The sequence below is a fragment of the Sturnira hondurensis genome, unplaced genomic scaffold (genome assembly GCF_014824575.4).
Source record: "Sturnira hondurensis isolate 20B ecotype Veracruz unplaced genomic scaffold, ASM1482457v3 Scaffold0004136, whole genome shotgun sequence".
NCBI lineage: Eukaryota > Metazoa > Chordata > Mammalia > Chiroptera > Phyllostomidae > Sturnira > Sturnira hondurensis.
Genome location: NW_028076767.1, coordinates 37,889,577 through 37,898,476, shown reverse-complemented (window position 1 = coordinate 37,898,476; position 8,900 = coordinate 37,889,577).

The window sequence follows — 8,900 nt, the reverse complement described above, 5'->3', positions numbered from 1 at the left end:
GGGCGTCTTACTTGTTCCCTGACTATTTGACGAGTTGAATGAAATCTCTGACACGTGTTCATTTTATGTTTTCCTGAGTTAAGTATGCCTTTTGAACATTATCCTTTGAGCACAGAAGGTATGGTAAAGAGGCGTGGCTGGTCAAGAAGCCAGGTGGAAAGAATTTGAGCTTTGAGTTAGCTCAGGCTTTGAGACTGGCTTCAGGTACTTAGCAGGTCTTAATTCTGGAAAATCACTTCACTTCTCTAAATTTCTCAGAACGTATTTGTAAGAAGGAAATAATATTACCTATCTTTTCTAGATGAGGAAATCAGACTAAACCCTTTGGTTCTTGGGTTCCTAGGCAGCCAGAAAAAACTGAGCACTCATTAAAAGACATAACCCACCCCCCAAAAAAACAAAATTATCCATGTCCAGTGAGAACTGCAGAAACTCTCAGCATGAAGGAGTCCAACCTCCATTCCCCTCACCTACCCCCGCCCCACCCCCACCCCACACTAAGAGACTTGACCAAACTTCTAGTAGCCTAAGGCCAAGTGCCTAGGACAACCCAGTGGGCCTAGAGTTTCTGGCTGAAAAAGCCGAAGGCAGTCAAAAAAATTTACTCCTTGTTCCAGCCCACACCTGATGGTACAACACTGACTACCCTTCCCTGAGAGTGTTTGTTACCACTGTAAGTCCTTTCTCTCTGCCTTTGAGAGGCCTGTGGATCTTCTACAACCTTTCTCAAGGGCCTGGGGGCCACCTCCGTGACAGGCAAGCCTCAGAAATGTTAGGATCCTTCTGTCCCAGACTCGGTTCCAAGAGAGGGGCCTAATTTAGCATGGCCCAGATGGCTTAGTCACACCTCTCTGTTCTTCGGTGTACTGCCCAGGTCAGCCTGCCCCAGGATTTCTGTTTCGGAGAAGTAGAGCTCAGGTTACACTAGGGTCTCTCCTCTAAGCAGTAGTATTGAGTAAAATCTGTTTTAACAGCCTTTAGTGAGTGTCTAAGATAGCAGTTAAACAACAAGCTTTGTTTCTCTTTGATGTCAGCATACTCATTATCAATAACAATGGGGGGGGGCAGGAAATTGTGGCATATTCTGAATATGTGTCACAGAGGCAGGACAGTGCTGATCACCAAATGGCCATTTCCCAGCCCCTCAGGGCCTCCAGAATCACGGATCCCATGCTGGGCCTCACAGAATCTCACCCTGCACACATACACCTTGGCTTTTGGGTGAAGACTTAAGGCGGTCCCTGTGCAAGATTCAGAAGCCCCTTCCCTATACAGCCCCCTTCCCTCTGGTACTCTGCCTACCAACTCACCAACTCAGCACCCTTTAAGTTTCACTAGATTCTGCCTCTCCCCACTGCAGCCTCGAGTGTGCCCGTGGGCACGGAGCTGGGGCAACTGTGGGGCTCGCCTCCTGTTTTTCCTCAGGTCAGTAGTGCCTGCCCTGTCCCATGTCTGAAAAGAGCTGCCCTGTGTCCTTTGTCCAGTTCTATAGTTGCTGACAGGAGGAGGGCTAGCCCAGAACCTGTTATTCCGTCGTCACGCTGGAAGCAAAAGTCAGTTACTCCTACATCAGAGATGAGGAAACGGAGGCGTGAGCAGATGAAGCAGCCAGCACCAAATCACACAGCCGTTCAAGTGTTGGAGCTGGAATTCAACCCGGGTCATCGGGCTCCAGAGCTGCTCACTTCCTGATGGCGTGAGAAGAGGCTTTATACATGCAAAGTGTTTTGTCCAGCGCTAGGCAGTGTGGGAAGTCCTTAATAAAGTCTAGCTATATTTTGAAACTGTAAAGTGCAGTATGAATTTTTCTCTCAGCCAGCGCTTCAAAGCAGAAGGTGGTCAGTGGGACATAAGCCTCACCACATTCTTGGTTAACCTCAGTCGTTAGCAAATGGAGACAGGGCCTTTACTTAAGTCCTTTATTGCTTAAGTCCTGTTTACTTGCGTAAACAACACAGTAAGTCTTTATTCTGCTCACTTTTCCATTAAAGGCTACTGTTATTCATTAGACAGATAAAACAAAAGAAAACAACCCAAGCAGTCAGGCACAGATGGGTGCTCCTCTCACTGTCTGCATTTCAGTGACTGTTAGGCAGTAATGCACCCATCTGGCCGTGGAGGAGATTGCAGCAGAACGATGACTCAAGCTTGGAAATAAGAATCAAATATTTGTAATAGAACCCAGCATTTAACCTACCATCTAATTCTTAATCTACCACCAAATAGCTCTAATTTTTTATCTTATGTAAAAAATACAGTGAAGACATGTATGACCTCACACATTTCCTTGTTTGCCTTTGTCTTCTGTCTCTTGTGTTCTGAGATACATATAAATCTTTTCTAAATTTCAGTTACATCTACTAGTACAAGATAGATACTTTGCAGTTACCCACTCGTTCTGATTAGAAAAGAAAGGAACACTATCTTGTCTAGATTTTTTTTCCTCGACACCCCACCCCTTCCCCAGACGGAACGAACAGGTAGGCCAACACACGTTCATTCTGGGCCATGAACCCTGACCTTTCTAACGTTCAGGCCAACCATGTCGCAGCTGCCAGCTCATTGCTGCCCATTGTTCTCTGCAGATGGCCCTTTGGACAAGTTCCGACCTAAAAAAATTACAAAGGGAAATGAAGAAATCAGGCAATGGTAATTTAAAAACATAAACGTAGGGTTCGGTTTTTTGTTACCCTTTTTCCAACAAGCCCAGACTTCCCTTTTTTGATGTCAGCTTTGTCTGTGGTGGAGAGCCATCATGATCTCCTACTTGAGAATAACTCTGAGTATGTTGCCAAGCCAATAAAGTCTCCAGAGAGGATCACATCTTCAATAATTTCCACTAATTCATAATTTTTCAGGAAAAGCTATACTTTGATGAATCAATGAGCTGTTCTTTTGAACTATTTTGTTTTTTAAAGATTTTGTTGCCAGGGTCCAGCCTCGGCAGGTCTCAGGGTCCCCGAAGGATGGACGGTGCAGGTGATGAGTGAAGAGTCAGGCACCCGATTGGATGCCGGAGAACAGCCAGCCTCTGTGGGTCTGACCAAACTCGCAGAGTTTGATTTAAGTTTTACTTTTTTATACAGATTGTTACATAATATTAAAGAAACAGGTATATGGCATGATCAGTTAAGCAGAAAAAATCAATACAGAGGTAACTAGGAAAAGCACAGGAAATTCCATAGATTCAGTTATGTTAAACAAAAGTCATTTTGACCAGGAGAGCCATTAATCAGACAATTAGAAATAGCTGTATGTACAGAGTTTTAAGTGTCTTATTGTTTATTAAAGTTCTTAGAATTTGGCACGGGTCACAAGGATACGCCAGACTGAACAGCGGTTATAGGAAATGTATGACAAGGCCTTTGTGGTATCTAACTTAGCTATCTATCTTTCTGTCTAAAATGTTTTTTTATGTACTATGGACTCTAACTCCTTGGTAATTGTTTCTACATGCTTAGTTTGTAATAGTTAACCAGCTTCTCCACCTAATTCCAATTAATATATATTCCTGTCCAAGGTAGAGAAGGGGCTGTTACTCCCTCAACTTTTAGACATTCAGGGGCTACCCCATTAGAAGGGACTTCTGTTCTATGGCCAAGCAATCATTTTGTACCACCTCACTGGAATTCTGCAGGCCATTGGGCCTGAAATACAGGCGTCTAAAAATCCCACCACCTACTAATGGCAAAAACAAACATGCAGGGAGAGATAGACAGGAAATCCAGCAACAGTTGCTTCTGTTGTGCAGATGCATCTCATCCATCCCGACTGTGTCAAGAGACAGGTGTTGGCTAGCTCCCGGCATTTTATTCATTTATCTTTAGAGAGGTGGGAAGTGAAGGAGAAAGAGAGGGAGAGAAACATCAATGCTTGGTTGCCTCTCTCGAGCCCCCTACTGGGGACCTGACCCCAAACCCAGGCATGTGCCCCAACTGGGAATCGAACCACTGACCCTCATGGTTCGCAGGACCTTGCTCAATCCACTGAGCTACGCCAGCCAGGACATTTGGGACTATTTTGTAGGGCCATTCATCTTCAGAGTTTCAGTGTTATTCTAGATGTGGCCTCCATCATGGTGGGTTTTGTCCTCAAACCAGAAGCATTTCTAATCACTTCCAACACATCCTTTTCAGTATCAAGAGGAATCTTTTCAAAACGCAAATATTCTGCCATGGGAGCCCCTACACACACCGCCCACAGAGACCTGCACAACAAAAACTGCCTACGCATCCACAACCAGTCCTTCCTCCGGGTATCTGAATAAAAGATGATAGAAAGGTGACTGAAAGAGAAGCCAGAGTACTCTACCAGTTGCAATTTTGTGTGGTTTATAAATTACTCGATTTATCTGATTTTCTTATTAATGCCTTTCTGCACTAAATTACAAATCCATATCCCAGTTTGGCTCCCCAGGGAGCAGACTCTGAGAAGGAGACCAGGGCCGGGGTATTAGGGAACGCCCTGGGACTCGCCACCTGTGGGAAGAAACCGGGGCTGGGCAGAAGAGGGAAGGGGTTGTGACATAGTTTCAACCAAGTTCTCTGCTGACCCCGAGGGGAACTCCGAACCTGAATGACCCTTCCACATCATCCCACACTGGAGCCAGAGGGCCAGGTTTGGTTGACCAGTCACTGGGCGAAGCCTGCCCAAACAAAGGGGTGTGACACTGGAGGAAGGGACTCCTTGCAATCCAGTAATTCTGAAGAGAACAGGTAGCCAGAGTCAGGGGGTGGGTGTGTGATTTGTGTATTTACGCAAGGCCCCACACTTGGAGAGACCCCACACTTAGTTTAATACTCTGCTATCTCTGTCGTAAAATTCTTAATTTTCTATCATTGATTCCTACATTTCTGTTTGCACTGGGCCCTACGAGTTAGGAGTTGGTCCTGCTGACAGCTGAGTGCTGCCAGCCTGCCTGCTGTGTTCCCTGGTGTTGGGGTGACGGGGCCTTCGGTCCTGAAGTGGGCTCTGGCTGATGGACCTCAGTGCCTGCTATAGCCCGCCCCTTGAATTGCTTGGCTCTACTTCTTTCCATAAGTTCTGGGATCCTGCTCCAGGACTCCAGCCTCTCTCTCTAAAGGAAACGTATAAGAAGAAGGTGGAATGAACTCCAGTCCCCAACATGAAACTGGTCTTGGGGCTACAACTGATAAGCATCATCTTTCTCGTTTACTATCCATTTCAGGTTTTCCTCACCCTTAGCTAGCACCTCTTCTGGTCTCAGTGACTTATCTGCTCCTTAGAGGTTCCGAGTGTCTGGCCCTGTGATCTCATAGGCTCATCATAGCTGCTATACTTGTCCCTTTATGATTAGAGTTCAACATAGAAGTACCAAGAGGCGCCCAGTTGGATTGCCTGGGTACCAGCTATTCCTCCTTGCTCCTACTGCGTAGCAGCAGCCGTATGTCCCTTTATGCTCAGGTTGCTTATCCCTGCCAGGATGGTGACTCCTCTCTTCACCTGCTAGGTTCTTGGTGTAAGAAGCCTGAAGTACCCACACAGGAAGTGTGGCTTATAGTTCAATGACACATCTTCTAGGTCGGCGGGTGGGAGGGTCTCACCTTTGGGGAGTAGGACCTCTAAACGGCAGAGCCCAGAACTAGAAACAGGAAACAGAAATTCTCCACTGAGAATGATGGTAAACAGGCCACACCTGCTTCCACTCCTTGATTCCTGGAGCCGTGTATTCTACCTGCTGAGAACACAGCATCATATAAAGGCCATTAATGTGAAGTGTACACTTCATCTTGAGAATAGCACCCTCTTTACCTGTGACTTCAACAGGCTGTTCCATCACCCTATTAGGCAAGAAGCTTCTGGGCGATACAGTATTTGGGGAACGCGTGGGCACTCTCATGCCTCCTGTGCTTGAATGTGGGTCCCGAGTGGTCACAACACTCTGAAGCCTCAGTGAAGCTGGTGGCGGTCCTGCAAACAGGAAAGGTGAATCGCCTGGAATTTGTGTCTGGATGAAACTAGATCAGCCTCAGTGAGTGGGAGCCCATCTTACTGGGCCCATTTGCAACCCCCAAGCCTGTCACAGTGGCCGTCCCAATGCCAAATGTGGATGATGTCAACTGACCAAGTCATTTTGTCAGCTTTGTGGCTCGGGGCCTCTTCCACCACGGATACTTCTCGGTACGGCTCAGCAAGCAGTAGGAAGCTCTTCACATGTGGTGCCCATCCACAGACCTCTATCTCAGATCTCCTTGTTCCCAGTCTTCCGGTCTATTTCTTTCCACACCCCTGACCATCTGGCCAAGCAGTTACCACTGTCCAAGATTATCTCACCTAAAGCCACTTCCCACAGACGTGGATGGCAAGGTGTCCAGCCTGAAACTGCCCTTTGGGAGAATTTCCCCTCCTCACTCTTTGAAGGCCATCCCTGAGTAGGGCTATAGTGCAGCCATCATTTATTTTGCTTGCACCATGTACTGACCTTAGCCATCCATGTGTCAAGTTCAGGCATCTTTCTCTTCCATCTCCTGGCCACACAGGATCAGCGACCACAGGTGTGGACCGAGGGAAGGGCTCTGGTGTAACAGTGGGAGAGGACCTGGGCGTCTGCACTACCTGCTTATGCAGCATGCGGTGCCCTTGGGCCATATTTGTGTTTGATCCCAAATGTATCTTCCATCTTACAACAGATCGCTCACATGACTCTACCCAACCTCATCCCTTGATGGGGCTGAGAGAACCCAGCTCCTGGTCCGTGGTTTTGGCTACACGGCCATGGAATACTGAGGCCATGGAATCAGCACCAGGCACTACGTCTCTACCAGGGCCCGGCAGCACATCGGAAGTGTTGTGTTGTGAGGTGCTTACACCTCCGCTCTAGCTGACACGACCTCAGTCTGTTGGAGTGAACCCACACTGGGGATTTTCACACTGAAACTTGTCGTAAACTCCCACAGCATCCTTTCCTACCACGGACACATCTAACAGGCATGATTGTCCATTCAGCCTATTTGGGAAACTCGCCCAACCCGGTCAACAGGTGTGACCAATTAGATGGGTCAAGCACCTTAATGAAATGCTGTTAAAAAACCCCCGATGGTGCAGCAACTCCTTAGGGAATCTGGAACTGACAGAGGGGACGTTGGAACAGTGTCTTTAAGAACCCGTGTTTCCGGCCTGGCTGGCGTAGCTCAGTGGGTTGAGCGCGGGCCTATGAACCACACAATTGTGGTTCGGTTCCCAGTCAGGGCACATGCCTGGGTTGCAGGTCAGTTCCCAGCAGGGGACTCACAAGAGGCAACCATACATTGCTATTTCTCTCCCTCTCTCCTTCCCTTCCTCTCTAAAGATAAATAAATAAAATATTAAAAAAAAGAACACACGTTTCCTCCAGAGTCAGAGGCAGGGATAGCCCAGGCAGGAAGGACTTGTCTTGTGGGCACCTTATGCTCAGATCTCATTCTAGCAATACGTTTGAACTGTTTAGAACCAAATTATATTGTCCTTTTCCCCACTTGGACTTCATCCTTTTTTTAAAAAAAAAAATAAGATCTGCCCCAATTTTCTCTCTTCAGTTAGCATTTTACTATGCAGAAGAGTCCAATGTCACCTCTTAGAGCAAGTTCATTGTGCCTTTTATATTCATAAAATCCTAAGATAAGTCTAATCTTAATGACGTATAAGCTCCTGTTTATGCCTAAACTGTCTACATTCTTTGTATTCCTTCATCTGACCAAAAAGCACCTAATATTCAATTAGTCATAGATAGCTTTTAAAATGAAACTAAGTTAAATGCTCTTAGAGTTGTAAGTTACATGCACTGATTTTTCCTTTATCATGCGGTTTTATTATTGTCAAAGGATTCCCTTCAGGTATGATTTTGTTTCCTCAGACAGGAACATATTTGTTACCCATTTCCCGCTGGAATAACACTGGAGATTGTCAAAACCCGCAGTTACTCGTGTTACCTGACGGGGGCGGGCCAGGAGCAGGTCTGCTTCAAGCCGGCCTGTCCTTTGTGGGCTCTTGACTTTGTGCAGCGAAGATTTCCCACTACCAGTCCAGGTGATTTTGAGAGGGCGTCTATCAAAGCTGGGGACAGTGAAACTAAAGTGCTGCGGGTAGAAGGAACAACAGGAGGGAGGTTAGGCTGTGCTGTGCTTTGGCTCCCTAGAAATGTCATTGCATGGAAGTGAGCCCTGGCGGGGCTGCCGTGAGTCAGTGAGTCAGCTCACTGGGGAGTCGGAAAAAAGGGAGCATCGCACACAGGTTCAGGGGATAAGCCCAGGCGAGCTGCCGCTGCCCACTGTCCCCCAAGTCTCCTGGGGACCCTGAAGTTTAGCAGGAAGTAAACAATTGATGCCCAAGAAAAGGCATGGGTACTCAGAGTGTGCCTGAACTGGTACCCTTTGTGTTGATGGTTATCTTTCTTCTGCAGGTGAGAATCTTAGGGAAGGGTTTCAGCTGAATATCAATCAGTTTTCCAGGTGTGTTTAATATACTGATGCACCAAAATGAGCACATAGGGGAGGGAGTTGGGGATTATTCTTTGGTCTGCTTTACTGTTTTAATCTTGGGTCTGTCTGGCTCTAATTGGGTTGTCATCTTTTCCCAAGTTCATCCTCCTCGGGTTTGGCTGGCACAGATGGCAGCAACTGGGGGGCTTCGGTTCCCAGACCAGGCTGATTGAAGCTGTGCATTCTCTGGTCAGGGAGAGAGGCGTAAACCATTTGCTCGTGTCCTTGGTTAGGGAAAGACAGGTCTTGTGATTCACTAGCTACCTGTAAGTCGTTCAAACTGTTTGGCCTTGTTCAGTAATCTTGCCTCAGTTTCCCATTCCACTCACCCAGGAATTTTCCTAGCTTTTTGCTCTCCTGCCTCACTCTGAGCGCCCTTCTTCGTCTCAGGCTTTCCTTGGGCTCCGAAAAGAGGTGCCTGCC